At 39.1% G+C, this 21,686-nt stretch overlaps 1 non-coding gene across 1 annotated transcript; it reads right to left on the bottom strand.

Annotated features, from left to right (window-relative positions):
- Positions 1-346: 346 nt before the first annotated feature.
- Positions 347-453, bottom strand: LOC141662620 (small nucleolar RNA R71). Its single transcript, XR_012550726.1, has one exon. It is a non-coding gene; the product is annotated as a small nucleolar RNA R71 (small nucleolar RNA).
- Between the last annotated feature and the right edge of the window lie 21,233 nt (positions 454-21,686).

Below are 21,686 nucleotides of genomic sequence, written 5' to 3'. Positions count from 1 at the left end.
TCGGCCTAAAATTGATGACATTCAGTCAAGCATCCTTCATCCGGCTATTCAAGCTAACACCTTTGAAATCAAGCCGGGCACTATTCAGATGGTGCAGAATTCTGTTTCTTTTGGAGGAGCGGCAACTGAAGACCCCAACATGCACATAAGGAATTTTGTCGAGATCTGCAACACTTTTAAGTATAATGGCGTGACTGATGAGGCTATCAAGTTGAGGCTTTTCCCATTCTCACTGAGGGATAAGGCTAAAGACTGGTTACATTCTGAACCAGCTGGGTCCATCACTACGTGGCAAGATCTTGCGCAAAAGTTTCTGGTGAAGTTTTATCCAATGGCAAAGACTGCTGCTATGAGGAGTGCTCTTACTCAGTTTGCGCAGCAACCTACAGAATCTATGTGCGAGGCTTGGGAACGCTACAAGGAAATGTTGAGAAAATGTCCACATCATGGAATGCCGGATTGGATGGTGATCACTGGTTTCTATAATGGTTTGGGGGCCCAATCTCGGCCCATGCTCGATGCAGCAGCTGGAGGAGCCTTATGGGCTAAAAGCTATACTGAGGCGTATAATCTTATCGAGACGATGGCTGCAAATGAGCATCAAAACCCAACTCAGAGGATGACGTCAGGCAAAGTAGCAGGTATTCTGGAAGTTGATGCAGCCACCGCTATTGCAGCCCAGCTCCAAGCGCTATCAATGAAGGTTGATTCTCTGGCTACGTATGGAGTTAATCAAATAGCTATGGTTTGTGAGCTTTGTGCAGGTTCTCATGCTACGAATCATTGTTCTCTTGTCAACGAATCTGTTCAGTATGTGAATAATTATCAGCGACAACAGCAGCCTGTGCTAGCGACCTATCATCCTAATAACAGAAATCATCCAAATTTCAGCTGGGGGAATAATCAGAATGCTATTCAGCCACCATATCAGCAAGGAGTGAGTAAACAGTTTAACCCACCTGGATTCCAGCAACCACAGCAGTATGCTATAAGGCAATCATATCCTCAACAGGGAAGTGCAGCTGCACCTACTAGTGCTGATTTTGAGGAACTTAAGCTGTTGTGCAAGAGTCAGGCGGTTTCTATCAAGACCTTGGAAAATCAAATCGGTCAATTAGCCAATGCAGTGCTCAATCGTCAACCTGGCACTCTTCCCAGTGACACGGAAGTACCAGGCAGGAAGGAAGCTAAAGAGCAAGTCAAGGCTATTACCTTAAGGTCTGGAAAAGTGGCTGATGCTGAAAAGGCAAAGGAAGTCGAAGCTGAAATTAGAGGTGAAGAATCTAAGCAAAAGGAGAAAGCGGCGGAACCAAGGAAGACTACTGTTGAACACACTCTGCCTGAGGCTAATACAGGGGAGAAACAGCTCTATCCTCCACCACCTTTTCCTAAGAGATTGCAGCAACAAAAGCTGGATAGACAGTTCGGGAAGTTTCTGGAGGTGTTCAAGAAACTTCACATCAATATACCTTTCACTGAGGCTCTGGAACAAATGCCTAGTTATGCGAAGTTTATGAAGACTATTCTTGCAAGGAAGGTGAAACTGGATGACCTTGAAACCGTTGCTCTCATGGAAGAATGCAGTGCTGTTCTGCAGCAAAAGTTACCACCAAAACTGAAAGATCCAGGAAGCTTCACCATTCCTTGCACCATTGGCAATCTAACGTTTGACAAGTGCCTTTGTGATTTGGGAGCAAGCATTAATCTGATGTCGTTGTCGATCTTTAAAAAGCTAGATCTGCCTGATCCAAAACCCACATACATGTCGCTACAATTGGCTGACCGTTCCATTACTTACCCAAGGGGCATAGTTGAGGATGTGCTCATCAAGGTGGATAAGCTCTTCTTTCCAGCAGATTTTGTTATTCTAGATTTTGAGGAAGATAAGAAGATTCTCATAATCTTGGGAAGGCCTTTCTTGGCTACTGGCCGTACCTTGATAGATGTGCAAAAAGGTGAACTTACTATACGGGTCCAAGATCAGGATGTGACCTTCAATGTATTTAAGGCAATGAAATTCCCTACAGAAGATGAGGAGTGCTTAAAAGTGGATGTGATTGATACTGCGGTTACTTCGGAACTCGATCACATGCTAATGTCTGATGCATTGGAAAAGGCCTTAGTAGGGGATTTTGACAGCGATGATGAAGATAGCAACGAGCAATTACAATATCTGAACGCTTCTCCATGGAAGCGAAAGCTGGACATACCATTTGAATCTCTTGGTACTTCTGACCTTAAGAATGCTGAAGGTAAGCTCAAACCATCAATAGAGGAAGCACCTACCTTGGAGCTCAAACCATTACCTGAACACTTGAGGTATGTTTTTTTAGGTGATTCATCTACGTTACCTGTTATTATTTCATCTGACCTTTCAGGTAGTGAGGAAGACAAGCTCTTAAGGATTTTGAGAGAATTCAAATCGGCTATAGGATGGACCATAGCAGATATCAAGGGGATAAGTCCTTCATATTGTATGCATAAAATTCTGCTAGAGGAAGGTAGTAAGCCAACTGTGGAACAGCAGCGAAGACTGAATCCCATCATGAAGGAGGTGGTGAAGAAAGAAATTCTGAAATGGCTAGATGCAGGCATCATTTATCCTATTTCTGACAGCTCGTGGGTGAGCCCCGTACAATGTGTACCTAAGAAGGGAGGTATCACTGTGGTCGCAAATGAAAAGAATGAGCTCATCCCTACTCGAACAGTTACAGGATGGAGAGTATGCATGGATTATAGAAAATTGAACAAAGCCACAAGGAAGGATCACTTCCCTCTTCCATTTATTGATCAGATGCTTGACAGATTGGCGGGTCATGAGTATTTTTATCTTCTGGATGGTTATTCCGGGTATAATCAGATTTGTATTGCACCAGAGGATCAGGAAAATACTACCTTCACTTGTCCATTTGGCACATTTGCTTTTCGCAGATTTTTGTTTGGGTTATGTGGCGCACCGGCCACCTTTCAGAGATGTATGATGGCTATATTCTCTGACATGATTGGAAATAACGTCGAAGTGTTCATGGATGACTTCTCCGTCTTTGGACACTCATATGATGAATGTTTGAATAATCTGTGCGCCGTACTCAAAAGATGCGTGGAAACTAATTTGGTGCTTAATTGGGAGAAATGTCATTTTATGGTGCGTGAAGGCATTATCCTTAGGCATAAGGTCTCTAGCAAGGGTCTGGAGGTGGACAAGGCCAAGGTGGGAGTCATTGAAAATCTTCCCCCACCTAATTCTGTGAAAGGAATCCGTAGTTTTCTTGGTCATGCGGGTTTTTATCGGCAATTCATCAAGGACTTTTCAAAGATATCTAAGCCGTTGTGCAATTTGCTTGAGAAAGATGTGTCGTTCAAATTTGATGATGAATGTTTGGCAGCATTCGAGACTCTCAAGAAGAGTTTGATCACTGCACCAGTTATTACAGCACCAGATTGGACAGAACCGTTTGAGATGATGTGTGATGCGAGTGATTATGCGGTAGGTGCAGTTCTGGGACAGCGCAAGAAAAATCTCTTCCATGTGGTCTACTATGCGAGTAAGACTTTAAATGGTGCCCAATTGAACTACACCACTACTGAGAAGGAGCTTTTGGCTATAGTCTTTGGCTTTATGAAATTTCGATCTTATCTGCTTGGTACGAAAGTAACAGTATTCACTGATCATGCAGCTATTCGCTATCTGGTTTCTAAGAAGGATTCGAAGCCGAGACTCATTCATTGGGTGCTTTTACTTCAGGAATTTGAGTTAGAGATCAAAGATAGAAAAGGTACTGAGAATCAAGTAGCTGACCATCTCTCTAGGTTGGAGAATCCTGATTCTACTTCACAAGATAGGACGTTAATCAATGAATCTTTTCCGGATGAGCAGTTGTTTGCAATTCAGGAGGAAGAACCATGGTTTGCAGATATTGTAAACTATCTCGTCAGCAACATAATGCCTCCTAATTTAACATCCGCCCAAAAGAAGAAGTTTCTGCATGAGGTGAAGTGGTATATGTGGGATGAACCATATTTGTTTAGACAGGGAGCTGACCAGATCATCAGGAGATGTATCCCGTTCTGTGAGACGGAGGGGATATTACGAGACTGCCATTCCACGGTTTATGGTGGACACTATGGAGGTGAGAAGACGGCAGCTCGTATTCTGCAAGCAGGTTTTTTCTGGCCTACTTTGTTCAAGGATGCTCATCAGTTTATTTTAAGGTGTGATCGTTGCCAAAGAGTGGGAAATTTGTCAAGGAAGGATGAAATGCCATTAAATGTGATGCTTGAAGTCGAGGTCTTTGATGTATGGGGAATCGATTTCATGGGGCCTTTTATCTCATCTTGCAATAATCAGTACATCTTGCTGGCAGTCAATTATGTCTCAAAATGGGTCGAAGTTAAAGCTTTACCGACAAATGATGCAAAGGCAGTGCTAAATTTTCTTCATAAGCAAATTTTCACAAGGTTTGGAACACCTCGGGTAATCATAAGTGATGAAGGATCGCATTTTTGCAACCGTAAGTTCACTTCTATGATGCAGCGTTATAATGTGAATCATCGAGTAGCTACTGCCTATCATCCGCAAACAAATGGTCAAGCGGAAGTGTCTAACAGAGAGATAAAGCATATTCTAGAGAAGGTTGTTTGTCCGTCAAGGAAGGATTGGTCTTTAAAGCTCCATGAAGTTTTTTGGGCTTACAGAACAGCATACAAAACTCCACTTGGGATGTCACCGTTTCAGTTGGTGTACGGTAAGGGATGTCATCTACCGGCGGAGCTTGAGCATAAGGCCTACTGGGCATTGAAGAAATTGAACCTGGATTTAGATGCAGCTGGTAAGAAAAGAATGCTTCAGCTTAATGAACTTGATGAATTTCAACTTCAAGCGTACGAGAATAACAAAATGTATAAGGAAAAGGTGAAGAGGTGGCATGATAGGAAGCTATATCCTAAGTTATTTGTGCCAGGGCAACAAGTTCTTTTATTCAACTCTCGGCTCCGACTTTTTCCTGGGAAGTTGAAATCAAGGTGGTCTGGACCTTTTATTGTCAAAACTGTGTTTCCACATGGAGCGGTGGAAATTTTTGAGAATGATTCGGACCAAGCATTCAAGGTTAACGGTCAGCGGTTGAAGCACTACTATGGGGACATGGCAAACCGAGAGGTGGTTAGTGCCATTTTGTTGACTACTTGAGAAAGGTACGGAACGTCAAGCTAATGATGAAAAAGAAGCGCTGTGTGGGAGGCAACCCATGAATTGTTGTTACAGGAACCCTTAGAAGTTAATAACCTATCCAAAAACACAAAAAAATCAGAAAACAGGGGCTAAAATTTTTTTTTTCCAGAGACCCTCTGTGCGCCCGCGCAGCTATGCTGAGCGGCCGCGCAGGGGTCGAGTTCCAGAAAATTTTTTACAGTTCAGAAAAAAAAACAAACAAAAACACAAAAACAGTTTTAGCCCATAAACCCACGAATTGTTCCCACTACCCCATCATTTTATCCCTTAATTCCCAAACCCTAATCTAATCCACACCCTATATATACATACACCTATCCTACATATCTCCCACAAAACTTCCTACACTTAAACCCTCTCACAAACATCAAAAATCAGTTCTTACACACTTTTATTCACGAATCAATGGCACCCAAGAGAGCACGCACTATTGACAGCAGCATCACAGTTCCTACTGCTGATTCATCGAGGGGTACTGCTGCAAGGCCTCGGTTAACTGACAGAGCTGCGGAGGAGGAGTACACTAGGATGTTGGGGAAGCCGATTCTGAAGGAGAGGGGGTTTTTACCATCAGGGAGGGATGGTGAGTTGTTGCCCATGATTGCAGAGAAGGGGTGGATAGCTTTTTGTGAGTCACCCGAAGCAGTACCGATGAGCGTTGTTCGCGAGTTCTACGCGAATGTGAAGGCTGAAAAGAATGGGTTTTCTGTAGTCCGTGGGCTGACGGTTGATTATCATCCTGCGGCGATTCGCCGTGTGATTGGACAGCGAGAGAGGAAGCCCGAGGAGGAGAACTGGAATGAAAAGACTGCTGAGAATTTTGACTTGGATTTGATTTGTGCGACTCTCTGTCGACCGGGCACAGTTTGGACCCGCAGTCCAGGCAATAATGAGTATCGTCACTTTCCGGCGATCGCCATGAACAGGTATGCCCGTGCATGGAATGCATTTATATGTGTTAATATTTTGCCTTCTTCACATGCACACGAGGTCACAGTTGAGAGAGCACAGTTGTTGTGGGGAATTCTGCATGATGAGTATTATATGGACCTTGGTGAGTTTATCTACCAAGGAATACTGAAGTTTTTGAGGGGAGCAAAGTATATGAACATCCCTTATGCATCCACAGTTACAAAGCTATGTCGAGCAGTGGGAGTGAACTGGCCGGCTCATGAGCAGTTGCAGTTGCCAGCAGCTCCGATTGATTCTGGCACTCTGAATGGGATGCAGGAGTGGACCGGTGGTAAGCCTGAGGAGCATGGGCTGGGTTATCGTCTTCCAGGAGGGCGTCCAGCACGAGATGCTACTATGGCTAGGCCAGGGCGTGGTGAGGCTGGTTCTTCGAGAGCTCAGGAGGGTGTTGGGATGGGTGATGCCCAGTATAGGAGGCTTTCACGGCGGATGGATGCCATGTATGAGACGCAGAGCAGGTTTGCTTTTGAGCTCACCCTTGCGTTAGGGACTGCTTTTCGAGGCCTTGGAGCTGATATCCAGTGGCCAGTTTTTGGTGAGGACTCTGCATACCCACCGCCTGATACTCCACCCACTGAGGGTGATGATGATGATGACTCCGAGTAGGTATACCCTGTGTTCCTTTCTACTACTTTCACTGAGGACAGTGAAGATTTTTAGTTTGGGGGTGGTAGTTAAGGAATATTGTGTGTGTGTTATTTAGTTGCATATTCATGATAGTTTAGTTCATATAGTTGCATAATTTATGCCATTTAGTTTTTTTTATGAATGTCATGTAGCTCATGCATTTACCATGATCCCTTTTGCAATAAGTTATCGGTGGAATTGTGATATTGATGCGAGTGTAGTGATAGCATTAAAGTGATATTAAGTTGTGTAGGTTGATATGCATGCTAGAAACAATTGTAAGTCCACTAAGTCTTAAAGAATGCGTAAGGGCTAGATTGTTGTTATGATTTGGTTGTTTTCAAGGTCAATCTACTTATTATGCTTAGAATTCGATTATAGGTTCTTAGTGATAAAGACATGAAAAAAGAAAAAATTTTGGAAAAAAATATGGAAGTTGTTGCTAGTTGTGGCTAGGCGTCAAATGGCTAGTAGCCGGCTCGCATATGTTGCGAGTAGTCTAGGGTTGAGCAAGATGGAGCGAAACGCACTTGCTCAGAAGTTATTAAAAAAAAAATTTGCATAATTGATCAAGAGTGGGCTCTTTGGTATTCGAGTTATTAAGTTCTTAGGGGACTTTGTGCCTAGTGACCTAAGGCTTTTAGAGTCTGGGATCCGCTAACCAAACGCTCGTTACATGGATACCATTGTATAAGTCTTTTGTGGACCTCACTCATTGCACGGTCAAATAAGCATTTGAGTTGTAAATAAAAAGCACGATTCCGTAGTAAGCTCCAGAGTTCTTGTAGTGTTGTATATCACTTTGTGCCAAGAATTTTTATTCTTTGTATAATCGTAGGATTGCCTTGAGGATAGTCTAGTCATAGTAATTGGTCTAGTTCCGAAGCATATCTGTTAAGCATTTGCACACACCACGTTTCTGGCTGTATGTCCGTTTGCATGAGTTTATTGATCTTTAGTTGTCTAACTGCATTCGTTGAGATGTGACAATTTGGTTGGTTAATTGTAGTAAGGGGGATCGTTGCATTTTCATATAGATTGCATTCATGCATATTTTTATTTGTTTTTGAGTCTGTGACGCTTGAGGACAAGCATCGATTTAAGTTTGGGGGTGTGATAAGTGGCATTTTATACCACTTAGAACGTCTTAAAATGGCTTAAATTGGTGTCTTGAAATCAAGTATTTTGTGTATTTGATGCGTTTTTCTAGTGTTTATGCATTTCAGGGTATTAGTTGCATTTCGGGGGAGGAATCATCAAGAATAAGCCTTGGCATGTGTTCACCATTGCGAGAGGAAAGGAATGGGCAGATTATGGTGAAGAAACGGAGCAAACCTGGATTTTTTCCAGTAGAGGCCTGCGCGCCCGCGCAGCAATGCTGAGCGGCCGCGCAGCAACCTGCGCGCCCGCGCAGCTATGCTGAGCGGCCGCGCAGGATTGGAGAAAAAGATAAATTATTTTAGACTTCTACTTCTGTTTGGCTTCCAACTTCTATGTAATCTGAGTTTTATGGGACTATTATATAGGTAGATTTGAGACGTTTTCACAGAGAGTATTAAGGGGATTATGTTTTAGATTGTGTTTTACGCAAGAAGCGAAGGAGATAAGGAAGAAGACCGATTTAGCACACCGCAACGAAGAGGGAGCATATATTCTTGTGATTCTTGTTTCGTTGTAACGTTGGATGCTAGTTTTCTTGCTTTGACTTATTTACTCTTGTGACGTACTCTGTTTTAATATAATTAGTTTAGTTATTATTTTCTTTTGTTTGTTTATCATGATTTCATATGAACCCATGATGGCGATAAGTTCTATTATGGGCTAATCGTGATCATGGGGTTGCAACGGATTTATTATGGAATTCTTTAGTTAATTGTTTAATACTTTAGTGTGTGATGATTGCATGATATCTAGTATTGGTTGTGCGTATTCGTCTTATGTGCGTCGCGAACATATAAGATAGGGTGTTAATCTCTTGTGAAGTGATGGTGGATCTTGAGATTTAGAACTTGCCATGCTAGCATAGGTTCATGTATGTTGTGCATGATTAGTGGGTAACTCTAACATTTTTATTTGCCCTATGTAATCAAAAGGAATAACTTGTGCTTAAATCGTTGTGTTGTCAATTTCTGTAGACATATAGGAACTCAACATAATTGATGACTATTCAACTTCTATCTTAATTGTGGATGCTTGGTAGAATGGTATTAGTACAATGAAAGTTGGCTTTTATCAGTTTCGTGTTATTCGATTAATATCATCACTGTCACATGCTAAAGGTAATAACAATGGCTATAGAAGGAAGTAATAATGAAGTTGTGATCTCATGAGTGTTTTATTATTGATAAATTGAAGTGTTAGTTAAGTGGTTAATTAAGTAGTTAATTATAGTTAATATTTAATCAACAATTTTAAGTGTTATTATCTTAACATTGAGAAGTAATCATACATTGGTGAGTGAGTTTAATTAGACAATAATTTAGTCTGAGTCTCTGAGGGAACGAACTAGAAAATATTCTATATTACTTGCGAACGCGTATACTTGCGTGAATATTAGCGCGTGTTTTCGCCCTAACATGCGTACCGGGTCACGTTCAGCCTGACGGCCTGACGCTCAGCGTTTCGATTACGCTTCTCATTATCATTATCAATCAACACGTCACTTAGGACGAAATACTTTATTTACACATTTATTTCATTCAATCACACATAATTCACATTTTATATTCTTTAACTCCTTATTAGGACGAGTTCTGTTCTACCTGACGGCCCGACACCACAGCTTAACTTCTAAGCTGACTCTTTAAATTGGAACGTTTTTTTTATCCACGCTCCTATACTCTAATATACAGAAAAGACAATTAATCATCACTTAGTCACATAATTATAATCACATCACATAACACATACTTTATTGACTTAATTACGTCGTAAAATTCTCAGTCGTCACAATCTACCCTCCTTAAAAGGATTCTGTCCCTAGAATCTAATCTAAGCAAATAGACGGGGATACTTTTCTTTCATTTCGCTTTCTAATTCCCAAGTCGATTCTTTGACTAATGGATTTCTCCATAACAATCTAACTAGAGGTACAACTTTATTTCTAAGCGTCCTTTCTTTTCGATCCAAAATTCGCACTGGCTGTTCCACATAGGACAAATCTGGTTGGATTTCCACTGGTTCCAACTCGATCATATGGCTCGCATCAGCATTATACTTCTTCAGAAGAGATACATGAAACACATTGTGCAGATGTTGCATTTGTGGAGGTAGCACCAATTCATACGCCACTTTCCCAACTCGTCGCAATACTTCAAATGGTCCAATGTACCTAGGACTCAGCTTCCCTTTCTTTCCGAATCGAGTTAACCTTTCCAAGGAGATATCTTTAACAAGACTTTGTCTCCATATTCGAATTGCACATCTTTCCATTCTTGATTTGCGTACTTTGCTTGGCGATCTTGAGCTGCAATTAACCTTTTTTGAATCATTTTAACCTTTTCCTTCGTTTGCTGAACTAGCTCTGGGCCAATTAACTTGCGCTCACCAACTTCATCCCAATAAGTAGGGGATCTACACGTTCTTCCATACAACCCTTCATAAGGCGGCATGTCAATACTCGCGTGATAACTGTTGTGGTAGGAAAACTCAATTAAAGCAAATGATCGTCCTAATTTCCTTTGAAATCTATTGCACAGCTTAGCAACATATCTTCAATTATCTGAATCATCCTTTCACTTTGTCTGTCTGTCTACGGATGATATGCCGTACTCATTTTCAATTTAGTTCCCAAATGTTCATGGAATTGTTTCCAAAATCTCGAGTTAAATCTTGGATCTCTATCAGACACGATAGATACAGGAACTCCATGACGCATCACGATCTCATCCAGATACAATTTGACCAACTTTTCCAACGAAAACCTTTCATTTATTGGCAAGAAATGCGCTGACTTCGTGAACCGATCGATTACCACCCAAATCGCATCATTATTTGACTTGGTTTTAGGTAATCCTACCACGAAATCCATCGCTATATGTTCCTATTTCCATTCGGGTATGTCCAGTGGCTGAAGCAATCCTCTTGGCCTTTGATGTTCCGCTCTGACTCTTTGGCACGTGTAACATTTACTTATCTATTCCGCAATTTCCTTTTTCATGTTAGGCCACCAATAACTTTCTTTTAAATCTTGGTACATCTTCGTACTCCCAGGGTGAATTGAAAATCTCGAGTTATGCGCTTCTTGCAAAATCTTGTGCCTTAGTTCCACAACATTAGGTATCCAAATACGTGAGTTAACACGGTATATCCCTTTTCCATCCTTTTGAGCTTTAATTTCTTCTCCCGTCAACTTATCCTTTTCACGATTCATCACTTGCTCCTGACAGCATCGAATCTTTTCCAGAATCTCGGGTTGAAACAACATTGCATATATAGCTTCACCTCCACATTCTGGAGTCGCCACCTCTATTTCCATCTTTTCAAAGTCCGTGATCAATATTTCTGTTGACGTTAACATATTCAACCTTTCTTTTCGAATTAAAGCATCAGCTACCACATTTGCCTTCCAGGATGGTAGTTTATCTCACAATAATAATCTTTGATCAGTTCCAACCACCTTCTTTGTCGCATATTCAATTCTTTCTGGGTAAAGATATACTTTAAACTTTTACGATCCGTGTAAATCTCGCACTTTTCCCCGTAGAAATAATGCCTCCAAATCTTAAGGGCAAACACAATTGCTGCCAATTCCAAATCATGCGTTGGATACTTTTGCTCGTGCGGCTTGAGTTGCGTTGACGCGTATGCTATTACCTTCCCGTGTTGCATTAACACGCAACCAAGTCCTTTATATGAAGCATCACTGAATATTACAAATTCTCCTTTATCATCTGGTAGTACCAATACTGGGGTGGTTACTGTTACAACCGGTATTTTCGTGTAATACTATTTGTAAATTTTGTGCAATTTTAAAACCGAATGCCAATATATTCAACTATTGTATGCTTGCGTGAATGAGAATTTCTGCGTCTTAAATTTGCGTTATGTGGTGTATGATTTTTCAAAGCAAAAGTTTATTTATTTCTTTTATTTTTGATTTATAAGGAATATTTTAAACCTTGAATAAATTTCTTTTTAAAAGTTATTTTGTTCACAAATTTTCAAAAGTGCTTTTATAAAATTTCTAAAAATCCAAGTTATTTTATGGTATAAATTTTATAATTTTTGAACTTGTATTTTATTTTATAAAAATAAATCTTTATAACTTTTAGTTGTCATAATTAACAAATTACATGGTTGCCCTTGCATGCAAATCCTTTTCTATTTAATTTAAAGGGCTAAAGAGACAATTCCAACCCCACTAACTCTTATTTTACAAGCCAAATTCCTTCTTTGCCCTTGCATGCAAAATGATCCAAGTATAATTGGAAGGTTAGTCTTGTCAATTCTCATTCCCACTCACATTTTGTCAAATCAAAAACCATAAAACAAGAAAATGGCATGATCATTCACTCCACTCACACCACACTTTCTCCTCCCTCCCTCCTCCCTCTCTCACTCTCGGCCCTCCTCCCCCTCACTCTCGGGTTTTAGCCGAGACCAACCCCCTCCCCATTTTCTTCATTCCTCAACCAAGCTCCCACCTTGTATACAAGTAAATACTACTTCCCATATCATGATCACATATATTTCAAGGAGTTTTGAGTAAAAAGTTTAAGTTTTAAGGTTGCATGTCAAGGTTTTAGTTGAAACTCAAAGTACAACCTTGATTCTTATGGAGTTAAGGTTGTTTTTGAGAGGACTACAAGGAATGGTGAAGTGACAATTCTTGAGAAGGAAACTCTTGATGTTGAATGGCCATTTCCCTTCCATTTCATTCGGCCATGACCTTAAGGGAGTCGAATGAATGGTCCTTGAGATCATTCTTGTTGCTTTGTTCAATCTTTGTATGTTTATGTGATAATGGCATGAATCTTGTAGTGAAAATTTGATGAAACTCTTTGCATGCTAAGTGATCATCTAGATATAGCTTATGCTAGGCTTGCATTTCAATTTCATGGGGAAATATATTTAGAAAACATGTTGCTTTGGTTGGTAAAACTCGAAGACATGCATGCATGTGGATTTCTCTTAGAATGTTATAAGATTTTGACCATTTGGAAAGATTTTGTTAGTAAGCTTTAATTTCAGTAGGAATAAGGTGTTAATATTAATTAGTGTTCCTTGATGCATGGTAATAATTCGGGTATATTTTATAAAAAAACATAACTTGTTATTTTCAAAAAACTTGATGATTTGTGAGTTGTGAAATGTGGTTTCTTTTATTTTGCCATGATTGCACCTTAGGTAAGGATGATCTACACCAAGATTATTGTAATAACCCCAATTTTGGAGAAATTTTGAAACCCTTATGAATAGTGTTTTTGCTGAACGAGAAAACATTTCATGCCACACTATGTAGGGGTTCTGATATGGATATTCTGAGATTTTATTAGTACTTTATATGGGATATAAGTGTATGTAAAGATCGTCAGAATCCAAATCCGAACACTTTGATTTTTCCCGGAAATCCAATAGATACGGAAAGAATTGAGTATAAGGTAACAGGATAAAAAGGATTTAAATTAAAGGATTATAAGAGAGGATCATAAAAGGAATACAATATATTGAGAAAGGTTAAGGGAACCTAAGTAATAAGATCCCGGGTATGATCCCTCAAACGATAAACGAAAACGAAAGTTAAGCGAACCGTATAACAGATCAGCGGTCATTAGGCAAACAATTAGGAAGTTAATCAAAGGGATTAGAGAGGATGATGTCACCCAACCAATGAGAAGAGGACAAGGAGGGGAGGGTGACATCATGAGGATGATGCAAGCATGACATAAGAGGGAAGGAAATGTGGTGGAATATTAACCACACAAAGTCAAGGCTACAAAGGGAATTAACCAAAAAACTAGACAAAAAGCAACCAACCAAGCAAAACAAATCACAAAACACCAAACCTTCCATTTCTTCATGAAGCTCTCGGCTTCTTTCTTAAGAATTGGGAAGTCCAAGCTCCTCCACTTGCCATTTTACAAGGTAATTATCCTAGCTTCTCCTAGTTAAGTTACATACTTCCTAGAAATCTTAGCTTCAAAATCCTTTCCTAGCATTTCCTATAAATCATTCAAGAAGATGGTGAATAGTACTTTCTTGAAATTAATTTTTGTGTTCTTGATTTCTTTGAAAGAACAAGCTTGTAGGAGGTTAGATTAAGGCTTCCATGGGCATTCCAAGGACCTTTCATGGATTAAAAGCTTCAAGGAAGGTATAACTCTTCATGGTCTTAGTTTTAAGTTTTGTTGTTTAGATTTCCTAGTGTTTAGATGATGGGTTAGTGTAATGGGTGTGTAATCATGTTTAGAGCTTGTTATGAGTAGTTTAGTTGGTGAGAGGCATGATTATTGTGTGTTTAGAGATTGGTTGATTTTGTGATATTTTTGGAGTTGGAAATCTTGGTTATTAGTTAATGAACTTAAGTAAACTCTTAGTTCATAATTGAGAAATAAGTATGAATTGGAAATATTGAATTGTTGGGGCTGTTGTAGTATGGTATGGATGGATGTTGGTTGTATGAATGATATGTGGTTGAATTGTGGTTGTTTTGAATTGGTTTAAAATTGGGAAATCGCGTAAACATAGCCGTCGTAATGTCCGATTTACTTTAGACTGCTTTTGTTCATAACATTAGGACCCGAGAACCCCCTGCTAGATTATGACCACTGCCATGTTTAGATAGCTCATGTTACGAGCTTCGTTTTGATATGTAGTTCGTTCGATTCCGATGCACGGTTTAGGAGAAACGACCGTTTCAAGTAACGGCGTTTCGCGAACGAAACTTTTCCCCTCGCCTTACTTTGAAGCATAGGTTAAAGACCAAAAAGGGTTAATTAATGTATGAAACATTTATGGTAAGTGTTTTAGGCAGTTGGTAAGACACTCGCGAAGGAATCGCTTTAAAACTCGTAAAGGTTAAATTATTAAAAATGGTGGAGCCGAGGGTACCCGAGTGACTTAAGCGAATCAGTGAGCGCAAAACAAGCGTTAGAGTCTAAGTTAGTTAAAGTATAGATTTACAAGTGACTTTGGTTTAATTCCAACTTACTTGTTGTTTATAGGTTACCAGACTCGTCCCGAGCCATTCGTAACCCCCAGTCGCTCAGGTAAGTTTTCTACCCGTTATAACTGTTGTTGTGATGAATATATGTATTTGCATTATCTTGTGATAGATGCATGTTGGTTAATTAGCAAATGTTGCAATATATTGAAGCATGCTACTATGGTATATATATGCATGCCTGTTTCGTATTCTTTCCATATATATCTGTTGATTCAGTTGATAATACCTATGCTAGAGGATAGCGGTAACTTGCATATACCCTTAGTATAGGGACCCAAAGGTGAAAATATTTTCTAAAACCGGGAGTCGAGGATCCCGAGTAGATTTTGTATATATGGATATGGATATATATATATTTATATATATATATATGGTTATAGTTTTCCAAACTATTAATCGGATAAGGTTTATTCGATAACTTTAACTTTATTTTATTATTGAATATTATTTCGAATATTATTCGAAGGCGTATGACTCCTTTTATTTATTTATTGAATATTATTTGAATATTCATTCGAGGACTTATGACTTTTTTATATTATTTATTGAATATTATTTGAATATTCATTCGAGGGCTTATGACTCTTTTATATTATTTATTGAATATTATTTGAATATTCATTCGAAGGCTTATGACTCAGTTTATATTATTTAATGAATATTATTTGAATATTCATTTGAGGATCTATGACTCCGATTATTTGCTGAGGTATATTCTTTATTTTATTAAAGAATAAGGTATCAATAATCAAACTTATTTTTGATTATTCAAATAAAGATAATACTTTCATATAAGTATATCTTTGGTTATTTAATACTCGTTTCAAGTATAAGTTTTAATACTTCTACTTCAATTATTTTTATAAAGATTATTCTTTATGGGAATATTATTTAAATAATAATATTCAGTCATTTCTAAATATTCTGGGGACTGATTTACTTCATTAAATCAGCTTTACTCCAAACACTCTATAAAGTGTTTTCGAGTCTTCAAAATGATTTTTTTAAAGTTAGAGCGGATCCCAAAACTCATTTTTATATTTAAGATCTTCCTTTTTTAAGGGGATTTAAATACTCGCTCAAAACCTGGGGAATCCGGCTCTGTGGTGTATTTTATATTCGCAACGAGGTTGCAGTTTTGGTAAATGAATTGATTACTTGCCCAATGTTCGGGAAGTAAGCCCATCTAATTGAGTCGGCATAAGCGACAGGCCGGGGTACAGTCTATTATTGTGTAAGTGGCTGGGTGGCAGTCCATCAACGCGTAAGAGGCCGGGTGGCGGTCCAGCACAAGGTCCTTATGAGGCCAGGGTGATGACCGGTGGGGGATTCATCCATCTACTAGTAGAAAAGGTTACTTATTGGTATCTTTGCCTGATGAGCAAGATATCTGGTTTATGCCAAAATTCTTTTCCTTCCAAATTTATTGGATATTGCAACTCTGTTCATACTTTACATGACAGAGGTTTTCAGGAAATGTATAAAGAAGATGTATATGTGGATATATATATATATATATATATATATCAGAACTTAATGAAGTATATCCTAACTTCATTTCCTTTAATAATATTTCAAAGATTGAATCTATTCAAGTCTTATCTTGTGGTCTCATCAGTGGGATGAACTTTTGAAACTAATTATAACTTGAACGGTGGTAGTTCAAGTAGTATTTGGGAAAGATATAAGTATATTGGGGTATCTTGTAACTTCATCTTTTAAACTTATATCTAATTAATAATTTTCTTATGAATGACAAAGATTTTCAGAAAAACGTTGAGACAAGGTTAGATATATGAGATCACCTTGCAACGATATTTTTTTATATACAGTTATACACTGGGACTTTGTGTATATTATGCATGGAAGAGGACTTCCAATATTTTCAAAAGTATATATGTATATATATACTGAATATTTTGCGACTTCATCGCATTAAGATATCAAACTTGGTTCATTTCTTTTGACCAAGACTTTCATGAGTATTATGAGTAGGCTCATATATTGTAAATCATTATACATATTATTTTGGTGGGCTTGCTGCTCACCCTTGCTTTCTTCTGTCATCACACAACAACAGTTAGGAAAGATGGCCAGACTCGAGCAGACCCAGCGCAAGCGCGTGGGAAGCGTCCCGCGTCTTCCCGTTGATGTTGTAGCTGCTATAGCTGCAGAGGTAGATCTATTGTAGATCAGACCATCTACTTTTGAGAATCAATTATGTATAATTATAACTTGTGGCAGATAATGGCAATTAACTGTAAATTTATCAAGTAATCATTTTGGGTTGTAATAACTTTTAAATTGTGGATTCAAAGACTTGTACTTATTTAAATTTCATCTCTGAGACTATAACGGGTTGTGGTGTGTGTTAGTGTGGGGTCACAGCATAAGGTTATTTATTATTAATTAAGTGAAGTGATATTGTGGAAAGAAAGACCGTGACGACCCGGATCCCCGACCCCGGATCTGGGGGTGTTACAGAAATGGTATCAGAGCTAAGCATTATAAACCTCAGAGATGATGGGACGTTAAGATAATAAGTTAACTAAGATAATAAGAACTCTTGCCAAGTTCATAGTCGGGCTACCTAACGTAGTACTGACAGTTAAAACCCTTATGGGAACCCTTATAAATATCGTGATAGGAGCGTAGTTCGTTATCGTATATGGTAGCGGGACTCCGAACCCTGAGGTTGAGGAGCAACATCGCGATGATATTTTATTACTAATTGGAGATCGGATTGTGGATCCGATAGAGTGTCCTAATGCAGGACCGGATGATGTTGATATTGAGGATGTAGCGGTTGAGGATGTTGTCCTAGAAGGGATAGTTGTTGAGGAGGATCCCATAGAGGATCCTGACAGGATTGGATAAATGACCACTGATGAATTGATGACCATGGTTTGGTCGACTACCAGAGGTAGGATTGGCCGGTCACTACCGGAGGTTCGTTCAAGTTGTGAAGATAGTAGCCCCTTTAACGCGGCTTACTCGTAAGACTGAGAAGTTCGAATGGACAGAGAAATGCGAGAACAGCTTTCAAGAACTGAAGCAGAGGTTGGTGATGGCCCCTATGCTGGCGTTGCCGGATGGAAAAGGAGATTTTGTGAAGTGTAGTGACGCTTCGCACAAGGGCTTAGGGTGCGTGCTTATGCAGCACGGTAAGGTAATCGCGTACATGTCAAGAAAATTAAGGGAATATAAAATTCGATATCCCCACCCATGAGCTTGGGCTCGTGGCAATAGTTTTGCCCTAAAGATTGGAGTCAATATTTGTATGGAGAGGAGTGCGAGATTTACCTAAGCCATAAGTACTCTAGCACATTTTCCCGTAGAAAGAGCTCAACATATGCCAGAGGAGGCAGTTAGAGCTAATCAAGAATAATGATTGGGAGATTCTTTATCATTCGGGGAAAGCCAATGTGGTGGCTGATGCCCTTAGTAAAAAGGAGAGACTCAAGATGATAATGTCTTTGGGAGAGTTTATAAGAGATTTTGGAAATAGTAGTGAAGGTAACCGGAGCCGGTACCGAAAAGCCGTTTGAGATTGCAATACGGCCCGAATTATTGGAAAAGAGCATATTGTGCCAGAAAAAGTTATGAATGAAGGCAGAGAGACAACAAATAAATATGAGATTAATACCGAGAAAGATGATAAGGGAATAATGAGGTATTCCTATAGAATTTGGGTTCCGAAAGTTCAAGAGCGTAGGGATGAGAACTTAGATGAGAGCCATAGTTTGAGGAATAAGATTTAGAGCAAACCCTGAGCGTGATAGTCAGGGAGGTCGCCATCAAGATAGAAGGAACCCATGACATAATGGAGTGGAAAATGAGGATTTTAAATTAAAAGATGACCCCAATTATGGGGAGTAGGATGAAACATTTCATACTAAGGAAACAGAAAGTCGAGTAAGGAAAGGAGACCCGAGACGGTACTCCTATACGGCAATTCATGGACCTGTCTAAAAAAAAAAAGAACTTAGACTATTATCCCCAACCACCACCCTGAGGAGACAGTGCGGTGAGAAATTCTTTCAGGACCTTTAAGTCGCTAAGCTCTCAGAGTTCCATGGAACAAGCTGACCCAATCGAGGCAAGAGCCTGGCTAAAGGAAATAGATGAATCATTTGAGATTCTAAATGATTGACGAACCACAAAAGACTGTTTTGTCACTTACCCTCCCAAGAGAGAGACCACCCGCTGGTGAAAGGCCAAGGAAGGCACGGAGCAAGAGATTATAATAAACTGATTAAAGTTCAGCCAATTGTTTTCGGGAAAGTAATTCCCAAGGTTATGGAATAGTGTAAAAGCTTTAGAACCAGAACAAAGGCAGACGAGTATGATGAATTATGAATCTAAGTTGTAAAAGTTATCAAGATTCGTTCTGAAGACACGAATCCACAATGACGGGATGTTTGAAATCAATGCTTATGTTGTGTTGGTTCATGAAATAACGATAAGAGAAAGGAATATAAAGGCAAGAGAGTTTGAGGAATGATAAGGGAGTTGGGTATGAGGAAACCCTAAAGACTCGTAGAAATAGAAATAGAAAAGTATGTAATCGTCCGGATGAGAGTGATTCACCATGAGTTAAATTGATGGTTGAAGGTATAAGAGATATATATATTTTATCCCCTGTAAGTTGGGAGGATTCAAGGAAACCTTGAGATAGTTCGAAGGATAAATAATAAGACGCGGATAGACTAAGGAGACAAGAAAGTAAGAAGGTAGGAAAATTGGATGAAGGAAGTGACCTTCAAGAATGTGAAGTGTAAGACCGGTGGCTTGATACCCAGAAAGGGAGACGCCAGGTATGAAAGATATCCCAACATTGAGGTGACCGTTGAGATAAACAACAAAAGTAAACACGGAATTATTAAGAAGAAGTTCACATTGAACACGACCAATATCTTCCAGAACATCCTTGTTATCGTTACCAAATCAGGAAAGAAAAGCGGATAACCATTTTTATCTTTTGGAGGCCATGTGGATTGACCTTAACTTGAATAAGGATGCTATTGTGAAATTCGGTATAGACTATCGAGGTGGGAATGATTGAATAGGACACCCTTATCAGGGATATATGACTTGGGTTATCCATAGAAGGATGCAGGTACCTTTTAAAGGTGGAATTAAGGATAGAACATTGGTAACTTAAAATGAATCCTTGGGGACTGCATAAAGGTTGGCATGTCACCCTTAATAGGGACAGTATGAGTTTTGACAGTATGATTGGGAAAGGGTTAAGGTAACAACAACCTTTAAGAATCAGTGGAGAAATTTTTTTCAAAAGTATATAGACAATGATTCTAGTATTAGTATATGGTATTTTGATATGCCCTGTATCTAGGGAATACAGGAGGAACGATTCAAGGATAACCTTAGAGGTTTTGCAATGAGAAAGGTAATATTCAAAATTCTCAAGAATAGAAATGTTGATAAAGGAAATATGACATAATTATAATGATGCCAAGTGAGGCACGTGTTAAACCACGAGAAGGTATGGATCGAACCAATAATGGTCGAAATTGTTCAGGGCAATTAGGACTTAAGATAAAAGATGTTCTAATTATGATTGAGAGTCAGTCATGACAGTGATTAACCTCTAAAGACTGAGGCAATAACTTATGGAAAAATGGTGATTTTTTTTACTCATCAGATTTTAAGGAAAACATCTTCACATAAGCTGTGATTGAAATAAGGTGGAAAATTTATTTGGAGATGGTTAAAATGACATTGACTGTAAGGAAATTTTACTATCAGGAAAGGCCAAAGAGGTGGCCGATACTTTAAAGGTAAGTGGATAATTATAGGCGCGTGTGCCAAAAGAATACAGTGATGATGGTTAAAAATGTGAAGGTTGAATTATGGTTTGGAAGATTGACATTCCTTCTGATGACTGTGCAATACCCAACCATAATAGTAGTTGGTAAAGGTTTAATTCGTGTAATCGCCATGAACGGGCTATCTATCTTAGAAGGTCCTATCTTGAGATAAGCCAGGACCATGTTTCAAAAAGGACTAGATGAACCCCTGAGTTAATTCGTCTATTTAGGGCGTATGATTAAGAATGGTATTAACCTGTTATCGTTGCTTTGATTGAAACTCTTCTGCACTTTTATCTGCTTCATGTCATGTATGTATGTCAGGATCAGGAGTGTTCTTCATGAATCAGGAATGGTGATTATGTTACCTCCTTAGAATGATTTGATACGACATGGATAGACTCCGTATGGTTAGATATTAAGATTTTATGGGAAAATGAATGACTACAGTGGGTCAGTGGTGGACCATAGTAAGGCAGCAATGATTCTGCGAGTAGTGAGCTGATTACAACCATGAGAGTTGTATTGGAATGGGTGTTGAGATTGAGTACCACTAATCGGGTCGTGGTAGTGTATAAGTTATCATTGATAGACTAATTAGTAGAGTATCTACCTAGTGAATAATTATTTTTTCTTATCAATAGAGAGTCGTATTATTATACGAGGAAGGTTGCGGTGCAAGCATAGAATTCTAGTAACGATGATGTATAGAATGAGATCCCAGATTCGATTTTCGATGTCGAGGGAGTTTCAAAGGTGATTGTGTATAAGCTCGAGGAAGAGTGTGGGTCCATAGAATGATGGACGGGATAGCAAAAATATTTAGGCACGCGAAATGCGAGGCTATAATGCTTGATGC

The sequence above is a fragment of the Apium graveolens genome, chromosome 5 (genome assembly GCF_009905375.1).
Source record: "Apium graveolens cultivar Ventura chromosome 5, ASM990537v1, whole genome shotgun sequence".
NCBI classification, from domain to species: Eukaryota; Viridiplantae; Streptophyta; class Magnoliopsida; order Apiales; family Apiaceae; genus Apium; species Apium graveolens.
Note: the sequence above shows the minus strand (reverse complement) of the source record. Positions and strands in the feature narration are given on the sequence as shown.